The following is a 25,564-nucleotide window of genomic DNA, read 5'->3' on the forward strand; positions in this document are numbered from 1 at the left end:
ATGTCACCTTAGTAAGTTAATACAGTTAAATATTTAATCAAATTTTTGAACGTATTAAATAAAGTTATTTTTTCATTTTGTAAAAAGTAAATTAATAAAATGTGGTCTTTACCTTGGTAACAGCATAAATTATAAACAGCATTTCATTCCTTGAAGTACACTTTTCATAAGACATCTTCATTAAGTAGGTAAGACTTCATATCAAGAGGAAAATAAAAAATGACATGCAAGAGCTCAGTTTCAATAAACTAAAGCTAGCAACATGAAGTCACATGAAATATTTAATACTAAGTAAAAAGACCCCAAGCAAATCAATTTTCTTAAATAATTTATGTTTAAAAACCCAAATATTTTACCCTCAACATTTATCTCTCTACTAAAATAGTCTGTCAAAGTTGGATATCATTTTATATAAGAAGTAATTCTAGAATATAAAGCCTTGGAAAGATAAGTTAACTTTGTACCCAGAGATGAGAAATAAAAACAGGAATCCTGTGGCTCTTTATCTTTCTATCCCTTACCTGTCTCCACTCTTCACCAGGCAAGAAAATATTCTCCTAAACATTTTCCACTTATTCAACTTCGGGAATTAAATTACATATTTCTCTCACAGGGGTGGGGAACCCTCTTTTCTGCCAAGGGCTATTTGGATATTTATAACATCATTATTGGGCCACGAAAAATTGTCAACTTAAAAATTAGCCTGCTATATTTTGTCAAACATATAATTAACTCACCCCTAATGCTTTGACAAGGCCAGATCAAATGATTTCGGGGGATTTATATAGCCTATGGACTGGACGTTCCCCAACCCTCTTCTAAAAGATAAAACTACCAGGACTCTAGCTCAAATCTTGATAACCTTTTTTACCCCCGTTTTCTCACCATTAAAATAGCTTTGCTAAAGCTACAATACTTTTACAGAATAAGGTGATGTGCACTGAAATTTGTCCATTCCTCCTAATATCTAATTGTTTAGAAAAAGCACAACTGTCATATAGCCCATATTAATTTTCTTGTGAATATTTTCACTATTATTAACCCTTTGCACTCGCTTGCTTTTTTCTCGATTCCTTTATTCTACTCGGGATTTAATTTTTTAAATACCCCAGATTTTACAAAGCGCGGCAGTAGAATAAAAAACTGGAGTTTCTTTTCATACAAACTTATTTATTTGGATTTTTTTATATTTCAAATTATTGATACATTCAAAGAGTATAAAAAGAGCTGCTACCGATGCTAACCGTGTCGAGTCACACTCGACATCCGAGTGCAAAAGGTTAAAAATCATATGTAGCTAATCTCCTATCTGAGCAACCTGTTTTTCACATGTTATTCTACTCTATTAGTGTCTTACTTTTCCACACAATTTTTAATATGTAGCCAAAATAAATCTGTTTGCAGTAACATGAAAATACATAATACTTATTTGTATTTACCGATTACACTAAGAAACTGACCTTCAGGTTACCCTCTCCCCTCAAACCCACTTTCCAGACAAAAGCACACCCTTTCAGATAAAAATGTAAGCATGACAATTTTCAAATATACAACCTTATACATATATATTTTTTATTTAATACTTTATTGAACACCTACTATGAGCTAGGCACTGTCTCAGTTGTTACACTAATTGGTACACTAATATACCAGACAAAATCCCTTCCAAAAAATTTTAAAATCCTTTAGATTGAAACAAAAATCATGAAATAACTATTCAAGATTATATATTGTTCTTTGAGCCTGCTGCACAGTAGATGTATACATTAAATAATTATTACAAAGTCAAATGAATGATTATTTCAAAATCAAGAAAAATGAGTCATTTCAATTCCAATACTTCCTTTTTGCTAAGTCTACTAGTATATATTTTAAACTAAGCCAAGTATACCATACTTGAAATGTGAATACTGTAAAATGCAACCAGTTTTTAAAACCTTTTAAAATAATTCACATTAAGAATGTCATTTATTTCTTTAAAATGTAGTTAAATATATCTAACATAAATGTTTCCATTTTAAAGTTCTATGGCATTAAGACCATTCACATTGTTGTGCAATCATTGCCACCCTCCATTCTCTAGAACAGTGATGGGCAACCTTTTGAGCTTGGTGTGTCAAACTTCACCAAAAAACTGAGCATAACTCGGGTAGTGTGTCACTTTGAGGAAAAAACATTATTTCGCAAATGTTTCATCCTCAGGAGCAGCAAATGTTTCATCCTCGGCATGCGGCCGCCTCAGCGGCCGCGTGTCATCAGAAATGGCTACGCGTGTCAGTGCTGACACGCGTGTCATAGGTTCGCCATCACTGCTCTAGAATCTTTTCATCCACAGCAACTAAAACTATACCCACTAAATACTAACTACCTAGGGAGGGAGAAAGAGGAAGAGGAGAAGGAGGGAAAAGGGATGGAGGGAAGGATGAACTGAGGGAGGGACAAAGGAGGAGGGAAACATCAATTGGTTGTCTCCCTGACCAGGAATTGAACTGGAGATCCTTTGGTGCATGGGAGGATGATGTAACCAAATGAGCCACATTGGCCAAGGCAAAGATTATTGCTTTCTGTGACAATACATATTGTAATTTTATCACCGATGTTTTAATAATCACCCTCATGAGGAGGAGGATTTTTCCCCCTATTTTTATTTCTACTTTTAACTATCTGAGATAATTAAAAATAACTACTTTCTATTTGAAAGCGTGATAAAAATATTTTCATAAAATACAGAAATTCTTGATTTATTTTAATCAAACGTGAAAATTCTTTTTAAATATATATTTTATTGTTTTTTTACAGAGAGGAAGGGAGAGGGATAGAGAGTTAGAAACATCGATGATAGAGAAACATCGATCAGCTGCCTCCTGCACACCCCCTACTGGGGATGTGCCCGCAACCAAGGTACATGCCCTTGACCGGAATCGAACCCGGGACCCCCCAGTCCGCATGCCGACGCTCTATCCACTGAGCCAAACTGGCCAGGGCTGAAAATTCTTGATTTAAATTATTAATAAAGTGAAAGATTCCAGTGGAGCAATTCCAGCTAGATAGAGAAGGAGTATCTCTTTACATGACATAAAAATATTTCTGCTCCTTTGTTATTTAGCTATCCTTTATGTGTCACTACATTACTTTAGATTTATCAAATATCTTAATTTTACTTTTAACCTGGCATCAATACATTTTATAATAGTAATTACTTCCTTCAAGTATGCTTTAAATTCTGTAGATAAACCTCTGGAGCTGGCTATATATAACCTCTGGGCTGCAGAATGACTATCCTTGCTCAGGACAGTGAAATACTACTTAAGTAATGATATATAGGGTAGGACAAAAGTAGGTTTACAGTTGTGAGTATGCAAAACCATTTACACTCTTGTATTATTTATTAATTATTGTATTATTTTCCATATGAACAACTGTAAACCTACTTTTGCCCAACCCTGTATTATTATTATTATTCTTTGTTAATCCTCACCGGTTATTTTCCCCCTTAATTTTTAGATAGTGGAAAGGAGGGAGGGAGGGAGTAGAGGAAGGGAAAGAGGGACTAGAGAGAGAGGGGGAGAGAAACACATCAACTGTTTGTCTCTCGCAGGCAGAAGGCACTCCAACCTGGGCTGGGGATCGATCCTGCAACCCAGGTACATGCCTTTGACTGGGAATGGAACCTTCGACCCTTCGGAGCACGGGTCAACCCTCTAACCACCAAGCCACAATGTCCAGGGCCCTACCCTGTATTATACTTGAAGAACATTTTAAATTAGCCACTCTTTAATATCTTCAAGCAAAGCCTAAATTATGGGGTCAAACCAAACAGCATGACAATTTCACTGAATATGTTAATTTTTTCATTATCCTATTAAGAAATTGAGAGTTTTATGAAATGTCCAAATATATAAAACTCACAGGTAACAGATTAAAATGTGTTTTGCTTTTTTTTTTTCCTACTTGTCTTTTGGATACAAGTGATTAAATACAAAAAGATATTAACTACAGAAGATACATTTAAAATTCAGTGTGGTGATGAGACATGCAATGAAATAATATTTAGCTATAATCCAAAAAGCTTGTTTTATAATCCAAAAAACCTAGTTTTTGCATTTCAGTTGTATTGTTTCTATATTCCCTTGATTTTTTTTTTTTTCTGATGGAGAAATTAACAAACAAATGATTATTTGGAAACTGTGAAGTGGATTTCAATTTAGACAATTCATCCTGGAAAAGTCAGGATATTTATATATAAGTCCCCAAACTATGTTATCATGTTATTATTAGATTTCCTAATAATAGTTTCATTATATACAAAATTAAACTACTTAGAAGCTAAACATTCATATTTTTGGGGTATTAAATTTTTGATGATTTTACTCTAGACATGAATCAATTAAAAATATACTATGATGTCAGCCAAGAAATACAATACATAAAAAGTTGATAAGAACTAATAAATATAGCCAAACCTCGGTTCTTAAACATCTCCCACCTCAAAGAATTTGGTTCTCAACCAAGTTGTTTATGGGGGAAAATGTCTCGGTTGTTGAATGAAACTTTGGTTCTCGACTCCACAATCCTTTCATGCTGATACTACCTATATGATTAGTCATAAGTCTCTCAGGTGACAAAGGAGAGAATGCATGAGTATGAGTCAGTTTATCGCTAAACCTTGTGTTGTAAACATATCAGGAAAATGAAAACAAGGCAAAATTTAATAGCACAGGTCTTGATTTAAATAGGAAATAAACATACAAATGTAATGAACTCTAGTATAGTAGGGATTTCATGTTCTAAGCATAAATAAAATAGGTAACATCAATAGATTACTCAATGCAGTCTTGCCCTTTGTCACTAATTTGTCTGAAATATTTGAGTCTTCAAAGTTATTTCCATGTAAAAACAGGAATAAACTGAATGCAGAATTGAAATAAATATATATCCAGAAGTAAGCAATCACTTTTTGCCTAGGCTGTCAGTTTTACTTTTCCTGTTATGTTCAATAAATAAATAAGAAGAGGCATACACACAATCATACAGAATCACTGACTACTGTCACTATGTGCTATTTTCCTGGGTATCATTTAATTGGAAACATTACCATTTTGGTACCTTAGAGGGAACTCCAGGCATATTACCTAGAACAAACAACAGAAAGAATTCCAACTATAAAATATTGCAAATGACCTATGTTTAAAAGATACTGCAGCGTATCCAAGAAAAACTGCTTAGAAATTTATAAAGGAGATGAAATGAGGTTAACAACGTGATGTTATGTGTGCTTAAAAATTTGTTAAAAGTTAAATTATACCCATTTCTTTTTGAAGAGTAGACTGCCCTCAGTCTATAGTAAGTGCAATACAAATGGAAAAGACTTCTTTTTCTGAGACTTTAGTTGAAGAAAAGCTGAGCTGGCTTCCAAGGGACCAATTAAAAAACCCAAGCCTGGATTATATAGGATTCTTTGGGGATTTGCAAATGTTTCCATTCTAGTTTTCCAGAGACAAAAATATTGAGGGGAAAAATTTAAAAAAGAAGTGACCTGTGACATTTTGCTACTACTCTTCAAACTGTCTCATTATTAAAAGTTTTAATATTTAATTGATTTGTACCCTAAAAACTACTTATCAAATTCAGTGGATGACCACCTATGATCATAATAAGGTCACTCTTCAACACATAGACATTATTTACTGGGTCACTAATGCAATGGTATGAGATAATGTAAGAAAAGCATCTCAAGTATTAGTTTTTGTTTAAACAGGGCCATCCCTCAACATCAAGAACAGAAACAGCTGCACATTACTTTCATTTAGAGATATAGAATTAGCTCAAGAAATATATGGAAATTAATCTTTTTGGTAGAGAATCTCAAATACTTTTAGGGAAATAAGTATTTCCTGGATTTGAGAGTTTTTCTAATGGTATAATATTAATTTTAGCTAATGTGTTAGAATTATTCCCTTAGAATTTACTTGTTTCTCAAAAGTTAAATGAATCAGGGTAAAAATCTTTCATATTCTAAGAAAAGAGGTGTGCATGTGTATATATAAAAGGAAGGAAAAGGGATTGTCTTCCTGTTTTTCCCACCTCCTGAAGTTTAATAGCTAAATCTTTAGCACTTCACAAAGATGTATGAAGTGTAACCTAGGGAAATGTAAAAATAATAATAATAATAAAACAATTTCTTAAATGGAGAGAATACTTCCAATTTATAAAACCATAAAATAACTGTCAAGGAACCTGAATAATGATGATAAGAAAAAGCCATACTTATATGTAAATTCCTTTGAAGGAAAAGGGTGTAAAATTGTGATTCTCAGAGTAAGAGATGCTAGGGCTTAGCTGAAAGATACTTTCCCAAATAGAAAAATTACCTACGGCAATGGCATTATTCTTGCTCTAGAATGGATTAAATAAACACCAAACTTCGCCCAGCCAGTATGGCTCAGTGGTTGATCGACCCATGAACCAGGAGGTCACAGTTCAATTCTTGGACAGGGCACATGCTTGGGTTGTGGGCTCCATCCCCAGTAGGGGTCATGCAGGAGGCAGCCAATTGATGATTCTCTCTCATCACTGATGTTTCTATCTCTCTCTCCCTTCCTCTCTCTGAATAAATAAAAATGTATTTAAAAAAATAAAAATATATTAAAAAAACAACAACACAAGAAAACATCAACCTTCAATGTGTAGAGGGTAAGGGGACGTTAATAAGTTATCATTCTAGGATGATAAAAACTCAGAAATAAAGCAAAAAATGACATCAAACAGTAACTTTTTATAGCAATGGTAGGGGGGCTGAGTTAATACTTACAAGGTAAGAAATGATGAACTAAGTACGAGGCTGTTTTATTATGGTCTTCATTTTATCGTTATAAACCTAGAAAAAAATAAAAGTGAAGACTTTAAAAATTTGTTCACATTATATAAGTTATAAAATTAGCAACAGAGGTTGACAGTTTTCTGATCCCTATTAAACATAGAACAATCACAGATTATAAAATCTAGCACCAACATTTATATATTTTAGTCCAAAGTTTGTTTGCTTTGGTTTTTTGTTTTGTTTTGTTAATACTCACCCAAAGATATTTTTCTCATTGACTTTTAGAGAGAGAAGGGAGGGAGGGGGAAGAAAAACATCATGTGAGAGAGAGACACATAGATTGGTTGCCTCCTGCAGGTGCCCCCATCTGGGTGGGGATGGAACCTGGAACTCCAGGTACCTGCTCTTGGCTGGGAATTGAACCCAGCAACCCTACAGTGTGTGTGGGGGGTGGAGGGAGGGGACAAGTGCACGCCTGGTGCACTAACCACTGAGTCCACCAGCCAGGGCTTATTATTAGTTTTTAAAACTCACTTTTCTATTACTAATACCATCTTGAAGTTTAAAAGTCAAATATGTGGGAGAGAACCAAGATAGCGGCATAGGTAAACACCTATACTTGCTGCCTCTCACAACCACATCAAAATTACAACTAAAAGGCAGAACAACTACCACCCAGAACCGTGGGAAAGCTGGCTGAGTGGAAGTTCCACAACTAGAGAAGTGAAGAAAGCACACTGAGACTGGGAAGAGGTGCAGAGGCACGGAAAGTGCTGGCACCTGGATGTGCTGCTCATTTAATCGGGAGGGAGATACAAGCTCCCGCTTGCTCTGAACTCCAGTTCTGGGCGAGACTATGGGGGACCCAGACACATATGGGGAGAAACTGGACTGTCTGGCATCAGGACAGGAACGCAAGGGTGGCTTTCTCTCAGAGGTGCTCAGAGCGATCATTGTTCCTGCACAGGGGCGCAGGACGGGGGACGCGGAGACATGGGGACCTCTCTGGTGCAGGGCTGACTGGCAGCCATTGCTGTTTGCTCTGCCCTGGTGATTCCCAGAGACCCCACCACAACCAATTTACAACCCCACCCAAGCTGTGCGCTAGCTTTTGCATATGAATGGCCTGTCCTTTCTCTGCCTAAAACCTGTCAAACTGCAGCTGGGTCAGAGAGCCCCAGAGCTTCCAAAAGAAGGCCCAAGGCCTGGCAGCAGCAGCCTGCCTTGATTCAGAGCTGGGCCTCATCTGGGCACTTCCAAACCCCTTACAAAGAGGAGGAATCTTAAGATGTCTCTGTAGCTCCTGCTGGGCGACCCCAGACAGTGGCTGACCTTGCACCTCCTTGGAGATCCAAGAGCCAGTGTACCCAGTGGTCAGAGTGAGACCATACCGGATTACAACTCTTCACATCCATAAGAGACACAATCAAGGGGAAGACTCAGTGAGCACCAAAGCCCCACTGAAGCAAGTCCTGCCCCATAAGGGTGTCTCTTGCACAACAGATCTTCCAGTGTAGACACAGCTGGTTATCACAGCCAATTGGCCTGGAGGTCAATTCCTCCCAGTGATACCAACAGCAATCAGGGTTAACTACAACAAGACTGTGCAAACAGCCCACAAAGGGGTGCACCAAAGCATCTACCTCAGGTGACTGGGGAGGCTGAGCCACTGGGCCCTATAGGACACCTACCACACAAGGCCACTCTATCAACTCAAGGAGACTTAGCAGCTACCCAATACATAGAAACAAACACAGGGAAGCAGCCAAAATGCAGAGACAATGAAACAAGTCACAAATGAAAGAAATGGATGAAAGCAAAATACTGGATATAGAGTTCAAAACCATGGTTATAAGGTTACTCAAGAATCTTCTAGAAACCTCCAAGAAATTTAGTGAGACCCTCAAGGATATGAAAAAGGACCAATCAGAAATTAAGCATACACTGACTGAAATAAAGAATAATATACAGAGATCCAACAGCAGCCTAGAGGATCGCAAGAATCAAGTCAAAGATTTGAAATACGAAGAAGCAAAAAACACTCAACTGGAAAAGCACAAAGAAAAAATAATAAAAAATATGAAGATAGTGTAAGGAGCCTCTGGGACAACTTCAAGCGTACCAATATCCGAATTATGGGGGTGTCAGAAGAAGAGAGAGAGCAAGATATTGAAAACCTATTTGAAAAAATAATGACAGAAAAACTTTCTCTACCTGGTGAAAGAAATAGACTTACAAGTCCAGGAAGCGCAGAGAACCCCAAATAAGAGGAATCCAAAGAGGACCACACCAAGACACAGCATAATTAAAATGCCAAGGGCAAAGACAAAGAGATAATCTTAAAAGCAGCAAGAGAAAAAGTTACCTACAAGGGAGTACCCATACGACTGTCAGCTGATTTCTCAACAGAAACTATGCAGGCCAGAAGGGAGTGGCAAGAAATATACAAAGTGATGAATAGCAAGACCCTACAACCAAGATTACTCTACCCAGCAAAGCTATCATTTAGAATTGAAGGTCAGATAAAGAGCTTCACAGACAAGAAAAACCTAAAGGAGTTCATCACCACCAAACCAGTATTATATGAAATGCTGAAAGGTATTCTCTAAGAAGAGGAAGAAGAAGAAAAAGGTAAAGATAAAAAATTATGAATAACAAAGTGACAACAAATACATATCTATCAACAAGTGAACCTAAAAATCAAATGAATAAAAAACCTGATGACCAGAACAGACTGGTGAATGTAATAGAATCAGGGGCATGGAAAGGGAGCAGACTGACAGTTCTCGGGGGGAAGGGATTGTGGGCGGTGCGGGAAGAGATGGACAAAGAGCTTATACATATGGACGAGGTCAGTGGTTGAGGGGAGGCCTGGAGTGTGGTGGGAACCGGGTGGAGGGGAGCTATGGGGGGGAAAAAGAGGAACATCTATAATAATCTGAACAATAAAGATTTTTTAAAAAAATCATAAAAATAAATAAATAAATAAAAGTCAAATATGTATGGGTAATTTAAACTCATTCCTCAATGTCTAACTTGAAGCACACTAAGCTTCTGGAGAACATCATAATTACAGATATTTTAAGATAAATTCAAGATCATACCACAAGATTGACCAACCTCTCTCTCTCACACACATACATACACATACATAGACATGTATGCTACTGCAAAAACTAAAAACCAGTGCCCAATTTCAATAATTTTATTATAAATACAAAGCTTAAGGTGGAGTTTAAATATGTATAAATAAATCATTGAAAATCCTATAATAAAAGCGTAGTATGCAAATTGTCCCCTTGACTGGAGTTCTTCCAGGAGTTCGACCAGGGGCTGGGCTGGTCGTGGGGAAGGGAGGGAGGCCCTGGCCAGCAGTGGCGGCAGGCGGCCAGGGGAAGGGAGTACCCAGTCGGCAGCCACTAGGGATCCTACCAGTGCACGAATTTCGTTCACTGGGCCTCTAGTAATGTTATAATCTATGGCCAAAACAAGAGAAAACATAGTTGTGAAATTGTCTGAATGCAGGAGTAAATGAAAGAGTAATGATAAGAGAAATTTATTTCCATGGTTGCCCTTTAGTTATTAAGAGTAGGAAGGATTAAAAGCCAGTATGCAAAAGAAAACATTACATCTTCTCTTTAAAAATAAAAACATTGAAAAATATTCTGGAAACTTAAGTTTGTTAAAAGGTTTGACTTCTGTGGGACATATTATAAACTGTTCTTACATAACAGTTAAGCACTTACTACAAGTCACAGAATAGAAAGAAGAGAATAAACCCATCCATGCTTAATGAAACATTCATTCCAATTGTACATCTTATTGTTGAAGATCTTCACAAAAAAAAAGGATAGCACTTTTGTTTCATTAATTTGAATAACAAACAAAAAACAAACAAAACCCCAACATTTTAAATCCAAAGAAAAACAGAGAATACCAAAATAAATCTCCACATCTTAGCCCTGGCTCTCCAATCCAGCTGTCTTTAATTCTAATATTCTGCCATGCTTACTTTGCTTAAAAAAATTTTTTTAATATACTTTTGATTTCAGAGAGGAAGGAAGAGAGAGAGATAGAAACATCAATGATGAGAATCATCGATTGGCTGCCTCCTGCACACCCCACCCTGGGTACTGAGCCCGCAACCTGGGCATATGCCCTGACCGGAAATTGAACTGGTGACCTCTTGGTTCCTGGGTCGATGCTCAACCGCTGAGTTATACCCAGCTGGGCTTGCTTAAAGTTTTTAAGAAAGACTACATATATAGTTGAATCCCATTCCCCCTCTCTCCTGATTATAATCCTGAATTTGGTTTTTATTTCCTATGCATGCTTTTATATGATTACTAGAGGCCTGGTGCACAAAATTCATGCACGGAGGGGGGTGTGGGGAGTGTCCCTCAGCCCAGCCTGCACGCTCTCCAATTTGGGATCCCTCTCACAATCCAGGACTGCTGGCTCCCAACTGCTTGACTGCTTGCCTTCCTTATTGCCCCTAACTGCTTCTGCCTGCCAGCCTGATCACCCCCTAACCACTCCACCGACAGCCTGATTGATGCCTAACTGCTCCCCTGCCAGCCTGATTGCCCCTAACTGCCCTCCCCTGCAGGCCTGGTCACCCCTAACTGCTCTCCCCTGCAGGCCTGGGTCCCCCTCAACTGCTCTCCCCTGCAGGCCGGGTCGCCCCCAACTTCCCTCCTCTGCTGGCCTGGTCACCCCTAACTGCCTTCCCCTGCAGGCTTGATCACCGCCAACTGCCCTCCCTTGCAGGCCTGGTCCCTCCCAACTGCCCTCCCCTGCTGGCCTGATTGCCCACAACTGCCCTCCCTTGCAGACCTTGTCCCTCCCAACTGCCCTCCCTGCTGGCCATCTTGGCGCAGCCATCTTGTGTCCACATGGGGGCAGCCATCTTTGACCACATGGGGGCAGCCATCTTGTGTGTTGGAGTGATGATCAATTTGCATATTACTTTTTTATTAGATAGGATTATAAATTCAAGTATTTAAAGTAATATATATCACTAGAGGCCCGGTGCACAAGATTCATGCACTGGCGGTGGGGGGGGAGGGGTGCGTGTCTCCTCAGCCCGGCCTGTGCCCTCTCGCAGTCCGGGACCCCTTGCTCCTTACGGGACGCCTGCCACGGAGGCAGGAGAGGCTCTGGCCACCGCCATTGGCTCGCCAGTGTGAGCCCGGCTTCTGGCTGAGCAGCGCTCCCATGGGAGTGCACTGACCACCAGGGGCAGCTCCTGTGTTTAGCATCTGCTTCCTGGTGCTCAGTGCATGTCATAGTGACTGGTCATTCCACTGTTCAGTCAATTTACATATTATCCTATCTAATAAAAGGGTAATATGCAAATTAACAATCACTCCACTACACCCACCAGCCAATCAGGAGCAAGTATGCAAATTAACCCAACCAAGATGGCTATGGTCACGGAGCGAGCAGGAGGCTTGGGTTTCCCCCAGCAATGGAGAAAGCCAAGCTTTCTGCACACCTTGGACAGCCCAGGCCTCCACTCAAGGCTACAAAGTTTCAATTATAGAAAATACATAAATCCCAGATACCAGGGCTTCCGCTTGGGTCACCGGGGGGCATGGCCAGCCTGCAAACCACCACAGGCCCCTCGCCTAGGCCACCCATGCCACAAGGGAACCCCCACCCTGATCCGGGACACCCTTCAGGGCAAACCAGCTGGCCCCCACCCATGCACCAGGCCTCTATCCTATCTAATAAAAGAGTGATATGCAAATTGACCATCACTCCAACACACAAGATGGCTGCCCCCATGTGGACACAAGATGGCCGCCACAAGATGGCCAGCAGGGGAGAGCAGTTGGGAGGGACCAGGCCTGCAAGGGAGGGCAGGTGTGGGTAATCAGGCCAGCAGGGGAGGGCAGTTGGGAGGGACCAGGCCTGCAAGGGAGGGCAGTTAAGGGTGACCAGGCCGGCAGAGGAGGGAAGTTGGGGGCAACCAGGCCTGCAGGGAAGGGCAGTTGGGGGGGACCTAGGCCCGCAGTGGAGGGCAGTTAGTGGTGACCAGGCCTGCAGGGGAGGGCAGTTAGGGGTGACTAGGCCTGCAGGGGAAGGCAGTTAGAGGCAAACAGGCTGGCAGGGGAGCAGTTAGGCATCAATCAGGTTGGCAGGGGAGTGGTTAGGGGGTGATCAGGCTGGCAGGCAGAAGCAGTTAGGGGCAATCAGGAAGGCAGGCAGGCGAGCAGTTGGGAGCCAGCAGTCCTGGATTGTGAGAGGGATGTCCGACTGCCCGTTTAGGCCCGATCCTACGGGCAGTCGGATATCCCTCGAGGGGTCCCAGATTGGAGAGGGTGCAGGCTGGGCTGAGGGACACACACCTCCGTGCACGAATTTCTTGCACCAGGACTCTAGTGCTTTTAATATATAGGATTGTTTTCAAACTTTACATAAATGTTACCATACCATATATATTTTGTATAATGTATTGTATATAACCTTTGCAACTTATTTTTATCATTAATCTATAACAATACACATAGTTCTCACTTAAATAGCAGTATAACAAAGAATTCATCATATGATTATGTAACAATTTATCATTTTGTTACTTAACATTCAAATTGCTCTCAAAATTTTTCCTATGAAAAAGTAAAAGTAAACAAGGTTTTTTCACATGTCTTAGTTTATCTAGGACATCTAGGAATGGAATTGTTGTGTTCAAGCCTAAGTATACCTTCAACTTTATTAGAATTTTGTCAAATGCTCCCACAAGCAGTATAAGAAAAGTTCCTCTTTCTGTATTTTTTCCAACATTTTAAACTACATTTAAGAAAAAGAGCTACTATGCAGATGAAAACTAAAAAAATTCTTAAATGATCAATTTATCAAGTGTAGATATACTAAATGTTCCAAAGAAATAGAATAGACAAAATTTGGCCAAAGATACTTGCATAAAAATAAAACTCACATAATATAGATTTTCCTCATATGACTGAAGAAATACCAAGACTTAATCTAGAACTACTGTGGAAGAAATGATAAGGTTCATAATTAGTTACTGAACTTAGATACACAATGATCAAAGAGAAAAGAAAGCAGAAAATATAAATGGTTTATTGATGTGAAGAATCCTCCCTCATTTCTTTTTGGGCAGTGCTTCTCACATGTAGTGCTTCTAAATACAAAACAAAACAAAAAATTACAGCTTGGAAAAAAACACAAATTCCTGAGCTCCAACTCTAGATTTTGATTCAGCACGTCTGGAAAATGTTTTATTCTAGGTTATTCTGGTACAGGTAGTCCACAGACAATTTACACAGTAATTAGTAGTAAAAACAAGGTGTTTTCGATATAAAGGATCATGTAACTCACTTTTTGGTTAAGGGTCATTTAACACTAATTAATGTTATCTGTAAGTTACATCAACATATTAAAGAAAACACTTCAGTATTAGCAAAACATAGCAATCTCAATTTCTGGTTGAATATGTTTGACTTCACAATGTTAAACTAGGCTGTGGGATCATTTATCATTTCAGATAACCAAGCACATACTACAACAAAAATTTTTTTTTATAATATTAGAGAACTAATATTCTTAGTTTACTGTAATTAGTAAGGGAAAAACATTAAGAGTGGGAGTGATTAGTTGCGATTTTAATGATGATGTTTGTTACCTTTTTAAAGAAATGCTATTGCAAATGTCAGACTTTAAGGCATTATGCTCACACACTAAAATAAAACGTCATTGTAGTTCCCAGCAAGAATGCTACAAATGAAATCAGTACTTTAATAGAAACCCAATATTCACTTCCCTGTAATTACAACCTACTGGAATGATTTAGATAGAAAAGATGAGAAAATGTACAGATATTTAGGTGATACAAACCTGTGCAACTTCAAATTGTGTTAAATTATAAAAACACTTTTTTATACTATTTGAAATTACAAAGTCCTATCTCTGAAAGTTTTAGAATAATCTGAATTTTCCAGATATAAGACATTAACATTGAGAAAAAGCAAAGACTTAATGAGTTTCTATCTGCAGCATGCTTTGTATTAGTTATATACAATACTAAGTAGTACAGAGTGGTATTCTTTTTAGTCATAGTGAAATCAACAATAAGTTGGCCTTGTTTAGATTGGGCTATAGAAAATGAAAATAATATGGGTTCGGAATATGACCCCAATGTGAAAAGAACATTCCTATATGGCCACCGTCAACTTTTCTTTCTTCAATATTACCTAACTTGTGTTATTAGAAACTAATTATTAATTTTTCCAGTTTACCAGCTTAAAAGTGAAAAACATGAAACACCATACACACTTTCAGATGCAAGACAAGTTTACATTCAAACAGAGAAAATTAACTAAATGAAAATTACATTAAGTAAAACAAGAGTAAATAGTAAAAATAATGAGTCTAAAAACTGTAAGTACCTACGGTTCTCTTTATGCTCCTCTGGGAAGAAGATACCTTTTTGTCAATGAATGTATTCAATATACTACATAGGGTTACACTGACAGGCCTGTCACACCTAATCTGTAAGAACTGGTGGGTTTAGGCTCTTTTGGCCACCATTATTGCATATTTGACGCTATTATGTACAACAGCTGAGTAGAAGAAGCAATCTCCCAGCTCCTGTTTCCAGCTATAAGGGACAAGAACAAGGGCTGTGGTGATACTTGTTTATTCACTGTTGCTGCTGCTGAAGCAGCAAACTGAGAAAAGCATATACAACTAATAAGAAAAAAAAAGGTTCAGTCCAACCTATCTAGCAGGTCTGCTTACATCATTATACAATATACTTATTTAGAAGGAATTTTTTCTTTAAAAAGCAGGATGGGAAGACAAGAAAAAAAGATAAAATTGATTGGTGTTTTGCTTAGAAAGGGCACCTATTAATGTATCTCAGAAAATAAATTAATGACATGTAATGATCTGCAACTCCTAGTTTAGATTTAACTGCTCAATTACCAAAATTCTCAGGTTGTCTTATTACCCAGGTTCAGGGTAAATTCATACAGTATATTTTCTGTTGCTAGTCTCCTGGAGAATAAGAAAGTATCTAAACTTTAACCAAGAAATGAAATTGTATTTTGCTTATAAAAAGCTCCAGGTTCCCAGTTAATCACTACCATATGTTTCACATTAGATACCATTAACAAAAAAACAAGATTTTTTTTAGCCCATAAAGTTTACAAAAATCCCAACTATTAAAAAATTTCTACATGTAACTTATCTACTTTAAATGTAACACAAAGCTAAAAACTTAGTACATAATATAAATTAATGATGAATAAGAGAAATAAATTGTTCTGTCAAATTACCATTAAATTTAAATGAGACGCTATTTATGAACTTAAAACTGTATATTTAAAAGCAATTCGTATCTTTTAACACCTAGGGAAATTTTTGATTCTGAAAAAATATTTTAGAAGTCAGAAAAATTAGGAAACCTATAAAAATTTTTATAAATGCTAGAACTGGCTAATACATTTTAAAAAATATTTGGTAAAAAAAGGATAGGTTTGATATTTCTTAAAATAAAAGTATAAAATACAGTAATATTTAAAATTCAGATAATACTTTGTAAAAAGAAAAAAACACCCAATCTTTTATTTTCCTCACAATTGAAAACATAATTTTTTCTGCTTAGCAGCTCAATAGGAAACAAATAATAAAAATAAAAAATAATTCTGAAGGTCACAGGATAATAAAACTTCTAAATATATGTATTTAATATAAAGGCTATACAATAAAATACTAACAGCAAAATAGAAGGATTTTTAAAAATTAAGACATTTGCAAACAGTAATAAATAAACTATTAACCAGAAGATTAATCAGTATCAGCAGGTGCTTTTGAAACATACTGCATGTTTCTGTTCCAAGTGACTCTAACCAGGAAAATAGGAAAATAAAAGTAAGCCAAATTATGTTAATGAAATACCAAAAGTATGGTATGTGTTGCTGAGAATGTAAATTCTACTTTAAATGATGTTTAACAAAAAAATTAAATTCTCAAACTAAATATTGCCTTTTGAAAATGCTTATCTGAAAATGTAATTCTGATGCTTAGGTCTTATTTAAAAAAAAAACAGAAATAGAATTAGGATGAATTTCCTAGTCAAGAAAGAAAAACTATACTCACATACAAAACTGCTTCAAATAAACATTTTTTATTAAGAAAGATAATTGTATCTACTCTTTAATAAAACCTCTATTAAATAAAGTTGTTATAGCTGACAAGTTACTTAAAATATAAGTTGTCCTTATAAATTAGCATTACATACCAATGAAAAATAATGAATAATTTCAAGTCCCTTCATACACATATGTTAAATTACCTCTATTCTAGTTTATCCAAATATTCTCCCTCCAGATCCTAAGGATAACTATTTTAATAAAATAGGAACACTGACAGTATAGCTGTATTTTAGAAACAATTAAGAATTTTTCCTTAAAACAAATGTCATTTAACCCCCAAAAAATGCATTTAACAAAAAATATAGATATTTGCACAAGATATAAGTTTATCACTGGAAAAAAATAACAAATTCTTTCTCAAAATTCTGACATAATGAAGTACATATCAAGGCTTAGATAGAGATAAGCAGGTTTGCAAATTTACAACAGCCAAAATCCTTACAAAATGTCCTTTAAGGGGCAGTTAAAAGATAACCAATCACACTCTGCAGTATAAAAACTTATTAACATGTCTCCTAAAATAACATACTACAAATTAAAGTTTCTGACCCTTTATAAGAAGTGACTAAATACAAGAAAACTATTAATATCTGCATTGATTCTTTTAGATGTTAAATTATTTACTAAGTTTAAAATTTGGAAGTTTATAAGCCAGTGTATAGAGAGGACAATTTTATGATGCTAAAAATTTTTGTCCAAACAATAAGTTTTGACAATTTCAAAGAACACAAATCATAAGCTCTCTAAATTAGGCATAACTCTATGGATTTATGTCCTAATCTACAATATAAATGCAAAAGCTGTCTCTCTTCACCCATTTAATTCAATAAGGCTGTGTGTAAAGATACCTGGTTTAAAAGTAATAAATTGAACCTGGATTTTTTTCCCCCAGACATTCAGAAATCATATTTTTTATTTTTCATTATAGTTCTCTAACCTGGAAAACAATGGTTAAGTTAAAGAGGAGCAAATTTTCATTTTCTTCCCAATTAAATTCAGGTTTTTCATAACATTCTCAAATCAAGGTTATGAAGACATTTTAATACTATGTATTTATCTCAATCACCTACAGTATAATGACATCAACATCTGAATTTCACCCTTATATTAAACTAATTTCTATTAAAATTTTAACATTTTACTTAACCTTAACTGTTAATAGATTCACATTCCTGGATTATCTATCTAATATCTACTAATGCAGAAATATCCAACATTAGCTTTTTAGTATTTTGATATATATTTCAATGTTCAGAAATTCTTAAACATACATCTGAGAATTTTCTTTAAAAATATTTAATAATGTGTAAAGATGTTTACAGATAAAAGTAGTTTTATGACCATGATAATTACACTTTATTCTTAAGACTAAATTACACTTTTCTCGTGGGAAAAAAAACACCTCACTTTTGTAATTCCTATATCTTAAGTATATAAAGTAAATATTTTTAGGTGAAAAAATATTTAAAGAAAAATTATAGTATGTTATATTTTAGTAAACCTCACTTTATGTAGCAAATAGTTTTTAAAAAATCATAGTAATACTGTTCAAATTCATTTTCATTATACCAGATTACCATTTAGAAAACAATCAAGAATTTTATTAGCTAAGTAGCCAAAATTTTCAACTAAACCTACACAAATCAAAGAAAATAAATATGTTATGGAAGTGGTTCTGTTGTAAAGTTTTCTGGAGAAAAAGACAGTAAGTCACTAGAAATTTTGGCATTCTCCCATTTATTTTTAAAGGAGTTTGCAACTTCTGATATGAACAATTTAAATATTTTACTTGGAGTACCCATGAGTCAGACACTAGTTTCTACTTAAGAAAGTGTGTTTTCCAGTTTCAACCAAATTGCCACTTTTAGTTAGAATACTACTTGGAATCTTTAAATGCTTTTAAAATATTCTATTAATTTTATAGGCTCTACCGACCACTAAACCCATCATACAGCCAAGCACCAAATTCCATATGATTGAAACTTTCTATTTTATAAGATGAAAAGTCCAACATTTAATTCTTTTATATATAACACTATAATAACAACCCTAAGAGGAAAAAAGAAAAATCCCTATATATATTTATTTTTAGACTAAATAAATTCAGTTGGCGTTGGACCTAATACAAGATGATTAGATCAACTATGTAAAAGAATCTGGATTTTTAATAAGAGTACTTAACCATGGCTACTTCACAGGATGTATTAATATATCTTTACTAATTTTTAACTTACCTAAAACTAAAAGTTCTAGCTTTACCAATTTTGCAACCCAATTATATTGAAAAGATATAAAATTGTATGCTTCTAAAATTCATTAGTATACCTTTAGTATACCTTAATCTCCTAACATGTTCCAGTGCATTATGTGAGTGCTCAATCAAAGAAGTTAGGTTGTTCTCCAGAACTGGCTCTCTCCTAAAGGTCAAAACCTGCAATAAAAATGTCATGTATTATAGCATGAAGACACTCAACAGATTTCCGCCTCCTGGAGTTCCACAGTGGATCCCTGGACAGAGGTAGTAAGGTCTTCAAAATGACCTCAATCTTGCATATGTTAGAAAGCACACACTAACTTGAAAATAATGTTATTTAAATAGAAATAACTTGATTAGAAACACCTGTGATAAGCTTTATCATTTGAAGCCTCTTCAAATCAGATTAATATGCTTCTGCTTTCATTTCTCTTTAGGGCATTCATTTTCAAAGCAGTGTAAGGGGGGAGGGTGCATAAGTAGGTGTTAGAGAACTGGTAAAGGGGACTCACAAGGAAAATACCAGAGATACAGTTTGTCTGTGCTTCTGAAACTCATTAAGCCCAGTTTAAAAAAATACTTAAGGGATGGAGAGAAACTTTTAACTACCTTTCTCCCCAAATTATCAAACTTTAAATGATTATAGAAATTATCATTATTTTCAACTTTTGTCTTTCGCAATACCTGGGTGAACAATAATATTGACATTTCCCAATATTTTAAGACATTACAATGCTAACAGGACAAAATTTAGAACTTACTCTCTAAGCAAATTAAAATATAAGTAATAAACAGATGAATATTGGGCCAATGCTTTTTTTAATGTTCCAAGCAGACATGGTGTAACCAAATGTATATGTGGCTTTTTGATTTGTTTCACCTATATCTTGACTTAGTGGCAATCAACTATATAAAAATATTAAATTGTTTAATTACCAAAGATTTATAATGTACTCTAAGTGAACTATGATGCTCTGAATTATCCATATTTATTTTAAAATAGCTTAGGAAAAGAAATGAAAACCAAGTAAATTTTTACTCCGTTGGTGCCAAATATTTGATTATTTAATGGCAAAAACCACACACACATAACCCACAAACACCAATTAAATACCATGATATTTTTAAAAATTAAAATCATTACTACATAGTCTTCCTCAAAGATGTAGACAAAGTTTTCTATATTTGAGCCCTCTAAAAATTAAGGTAGTTTAGCTTTAAAAATCAGAAAAGAAATGTAGTTGATACCAATATGTACTCCATGCCAAAAGTGAAGTTTTTACATAGTAGAAAAACAAAATATACTAGATAATAAAGAACAAAGGAAGTTCAAAGACAAGACAAATATTAAACCAAATGATAAAATATATGATGTAAAAAAACCTTTAAATAATGAAACTCAAATCTCAAATCTATTACAAAATAGTTTATTATTTATACTTAGAACCCACGTCTTTCCAGTGCAAAAATTCTTTAGTAAAATAAGTCAGGATTAAACAAAAGTATGTTAAACTTCTCATAACTTGATAAATATTTATAATTAAATTCATATGTATTTAATATCAATTCTAATATTTGAAACTTATCTTTAAAGGAAGACCTTTTAAAGAATCTTGAAGACAGTCAAGGGGGATGGGGGGGGGGGGGGCGGAGGGGGAGGGAAGGCAAATCGAAATCATTTCCCCTCCAGAAAGCAGTATTTAAAGGAAGGCTTTACAGTCATTTGTATATGCAAATAATCAGAAAAATATATAAACACATTTAGTAATGTGATATTATAAAACGGATGTTATATTAATATGACAATCAACTTTAAAGTTCTAACAGTAACTTGTAAAAAATGCAAACAGCTTAATCTCATTTTCAACATTTATTTAAAAGAAAGTGGTAATTGTTGTATTTTATTACCGATTTCCTTTGGTGTTAAGAGAGGGGCTACCAAATTTCAGCAAGTCATAGTTTGAGTTCTAATTACATGCCCAGATTAGTTGCCTGGCACATAGTGTTTGTAAGCTTGCTGAATAATAATAAGAAGAACAAAACTGCATGTATACTCATACTCTAAAATATGACAATTCTTTCTAAGATGTGTTTTCTAGTTATAATCAGATTCATAGCCTGTTTCTTGTAAAAACAGGTTAAAAAGAAATCAATATGGGGGTCATTATGCTTCATTAAACAAAAAAAATAAAAGACAAGAGCCAATTTTAGGCCAGTAATTTGTTAAAATAAGAGACAACTTTGTGTAGAATAAAATTTCAAAATAGTGTATAAATTTATACTGATTTTTTTAATTGGAGAAAGTTTATGTATCATGTAGAACAAATAATTAATATAATCTTCTGGGTATTTTATTTTTGTAAACCAAATCAACCGATCAGTATTTCTGTACTACAATATTTTGTTACATTCTGAACTGTTACTATATATCAATAAATAAACAGAAATAAAATATAGGTAAGTCTCCACAAAACAAAAACCAAAAATGTGGTATACCAAACATGATAATACAAGGAATCCAGAATATGAAAGTTATTTTGAAATTTTCATCTTTAGCTCTAGTTCATGATAAACATTAAAAATGATATTAATCTGATTAGAAAAATACAGGGCTACATACAAACACCTGAGAGTGCATTTTGTAAATGTACAACTAAGATAGTTGCAGCATTAAAACAAAGTCTAAAACTGCACTTTTATTTGGATTTTTAAAAACAGTAAAGACAAAAATTAAAATCAGTGCTAACAAGAAGACTGATACCTTATCCTCTAGTTCCCTCTCCATCCAACAATATGTAAACATAGCTTTAAAAAAAGAGTTGAGCTACTATAGTAACACCTTTACCCACCATTATTTTCCTGTGGTATTATGACTTTTCTAGTCTTTACAGTACAATAAAAAATAAATTTAATCACATACATAATATAGTAATCATATGTATCTGTTGGAACTCATACCTATATGCCTACAAATCTAAAACCAAAACCTTCCTCTTATCTACCATCACATAAAAGGGAAAATATTTTGAGTGCTGTGGATTTTATTTAGATGCTCGTGTGTTTTCAAGCTTTAAGTGCAGTGTTTTAAATAAAGGAATCCTTCTCTTCTTTAAAAAATATCTTATTGAGCAAGACGATCTTTCACCCATCACCCCCAAAACAAAAACCATAAACCAAAATACTAAAAAAGTATGGGTAAATTTAACCAGTTTGGTGGAATCTGAAAGCCTCCCCCCACCATCAAATTCTCCAAGTTATATAATAATTTGAGTGAAAATTAAAACACAAAAAACAAAACCACAGGGAAAAAAAAAAAAGCACACAACAAAAAACAACAACTCACTGGTATCATAGGTAAAATTACATTAAAAATAGAAAAGAGGTTGCCTATTAATTTCATCAACTCAAATTTAATAAAGGATAATTAGTATTTTCTATGAAATTTTGATGAGATGATTGAAAATAAAACAGCTTTTAAAAAAAGGTAATGAACATAGATTCGGTAATTGCAATTCTTGTTATGAAGGCAATATAAAATAGTACTATTTATAAATTCAGTTATTCCACTTATTAATATAAATTATATTTATAGCCCTGTGGAGACTTATAAAAGTCATATAGAAGCCTGTCATTTGAATATTTCCTAACAATGCATATTTGACCTAATGTGAGAATACAAACTCTAAGTTTCAAAATTTCAACTACTACTCATAAAAGGATGCAAATTTCTATTAAATTTAAAAAAAACTTTAAAAAGGATCAACAGTTATCTTGTTTATCAGTGAGTTTACAGATTTTCTTTGAAAACCACACCGGATTTTTATCAAGATGCAATTAAACGCAATGACAAGCTTGGTAATAAACAGAAGTATATATAGATGGCTGTCTCAAGCAAAAATCAACTTAAAACCTACCAAATAAAACACATCATACCCATTGTTGTATGCAATATTTTCTTCATAGTAAATTTATCAAAGCAATGAAATCATATATACGCACCTGTGCATACTTACGTGTTGTACTGTGTAAATTAAGCAATATAAATTTCCTGTAAATAAAGTTTTAAGCCCACTACATTGGCTGATTTAATAAAACATATTTATTTTAAAGATGTGAAAAGTTTAAAAAATATATCCAATTTTTGTAAAAAATGTGGGAAAGCTCTTTCTCAACATTAAGAAAATTAAAGTTTCTTTTTATAAAAATAAAAATAAACGAATTCTCCCGCAATCTGCATCTAATAAATATATGTAGCTTAAGATGAAAAATTTCTGTCGAAAGAATAAACAATCTTAATGCTTCACTCAGTTTTTAACCAATAGAGAACAGGGGCAAATATATAAAAATCTTGTAATTTCTGCCAGCAGAATTACTATTTTGCGAAAATTGTCCCCTCAATTTTACTTTTAATATACATTTCAGAATCACTCGAAGTTCTTTTATGGAAAAAAAATTAAACACCGGTGTTTTTTTTTTCAACTCTCCGTATTAACGTTCTGTAATTATTTCCGTTGTCTAAAAATATAAATTTTTCGTCCAGTCGAGAATTATAATCTAGTGTTTAACATTCAAATCCCCCAGTCCGCTTTCTTCCAGCCAATCAGGGGATAACGAGTCCCGTGTTTGGGGTGCTCCGTTCAACACAATTTGAAAAACATCACGTTTCGTTCTCCTATTCTCTTCGGGAAAAGGTTCTAAGAGGAGGAGGCTCCCCCAGTCTTGACAGATATCAGAACTCACTCCGTCGTGGCATCCATGGGGGGCGGCGGGGACGGGGCGGGGGGGGGCCTCGGGTGTGCGCCTGCGGCCCCCCGAAGCGTTACTCCTCCGGGCGAGCCACCCAGTAGCTGCTGCAAAAACCACCTCGGGCGCGTCCCCAGCGCGGAGCCGCGCTCCCCGCACCCCGCACGCAAAGCACCCCGCCGGCAAAGCGTTAACCCGCGGCGCCCCCGCCGCGGAGAGGGATTCCAGGTCCCGTACATTCACAAAGGCCATGATCGGTAAAGCAGAACTTAAAGCCGTCCCCGGCTCACATCCTTCGAGCTGTCGGGTAAGAACTGGCAGAAACTGGGAGCGAAAACAACAACAGCAAAAGCCACCACCAAAGGGAAAGACGAATACCAGCCCTCTCCCCTCCGCCTCGGGGTCCAGAGAGGCCCTAAGAAAAGGTGGGGGCGGCAGCACCGCCGCCAAGTTGTCCCGGGAGAGACTTCCCCGAGGAAAACGTCAACACTGCTTCACAGATTGCTCTTTGCCTCGCGCCGTGTTTCAAAGATGGGAGGAGAAAAAAGTGTTCTAAGGAAAGTGACTTGGAGGGAAGCGCGAGGCTCAGAGCCCCATCTTTTATCTCCCCCCCATCCCCCCCGGAAAGGACAGCACCGGGAGAGCACGGGACAAAGATCCCCAGCGAGAAGCGAAAGCCCGGCACCTTTCCCGGGAGCCCGCTAAGACCCCAGACGCCCATCAGCCCCAAATGGGTGAGGCGGACCGCGCTACCCCGTCCGGACCGAGGCGCTCGGAACCCGCGGGCGGCAGGGAAGCTCCCATTCCCGGGGCACCTCCCGCTTCAGCGCCAAAGCTCGACGGGCGGGAGGCGCCCGCCACTTCGGGTCCTCAGTTTTCCGCCAACCTGAACTTTCTCGTCCCGGGAAGACGGCCGTCAGCAGGCCAGGAAAGCTGCGATAAAAGACGGCTCGGTTCCGCCCCGGGGGAGGGGGCGCTCGGCCCCCTCCTCCTGTCAAGGGGGCCGCGGCCGCCGAGCCCCGCGCGGCCGTCCGGGTCCCCGGGGGTCGCGCTGACAGACCCGCTGGGCGGCGGCCGCTCCGCCACCGCCCGTCCCGCTCAAACGGCGGCTCCCCTCCCCCCACGCCCGGCCCCGCGCTCCCGCCGATTCCGCCCGCCACCGCCCACTCGCAGACACCCAGTTACCCCCAGCCCTACCTCCCCGCTTTTTTTTTCGTGATTAAAACGAGGACGGACCCAGTGCCCACTCCCTGCACCCTCGCCGCCTGCCGGTCCCACCACTGCCACCTCCCGAGTCCCGCTCGGCTACTTAAGTCTCTTACCGACTGCGCCAACCCTGGCCAAGCTCCGCGAACTGCCCTTGGCTTGAAGGAATTTTTGGAGGTTTTTTTAGTGATTTTTTTTCGGTGGGAGTCCCATCGGCGAGATACTGTCGGACAGGTTATCCCATCTCTCCCGCTAGATTGATGGGCTCAGGCATCACTCGAAAATGGCGCCGAAAGCGCTGAGGCTCCTCATTCAAATTCGTTAGAGCCAACCCCGCCGCCCCGGGGCATGCCGGGA

At 36.9% G+C, this 25,564-nt stretch overlaps 1 long non-coding RNA gene across 1 annotated transcript; it reads right to left on the reverse strand.

Annotated features, from left to right (window-relative positions):
• Positions 1–216: 216 nt before the first annotated feature.
• LOC307104293 lies at positions 217–25,564 on the reverse strand. Its single transcript, XR_013813881.1, has 3 exons — positions 25,324–25,564; positions 19,341–19,435; positions 217–6,877 (listed from the first exon to the last, which is right to left on the reverse strand). It is a non-coding gene; the product is annotated as an uncharacterized lncRNA (long non-coding RNA).

This window comes from Cnephaeus nilssonii (genome assembly GCF_951640355.1).
Source record: "Cnephaeus nilssonii genome assembly, chromosome: 8".
NCBI classification, from domain to species: domain Eukaryota; kingdom Metazoa; phylum Chordata; class Mammalia; order Chiroptera; family Vespertilionidae; genus Cnephaeus; species Cnephaeus nilssonii.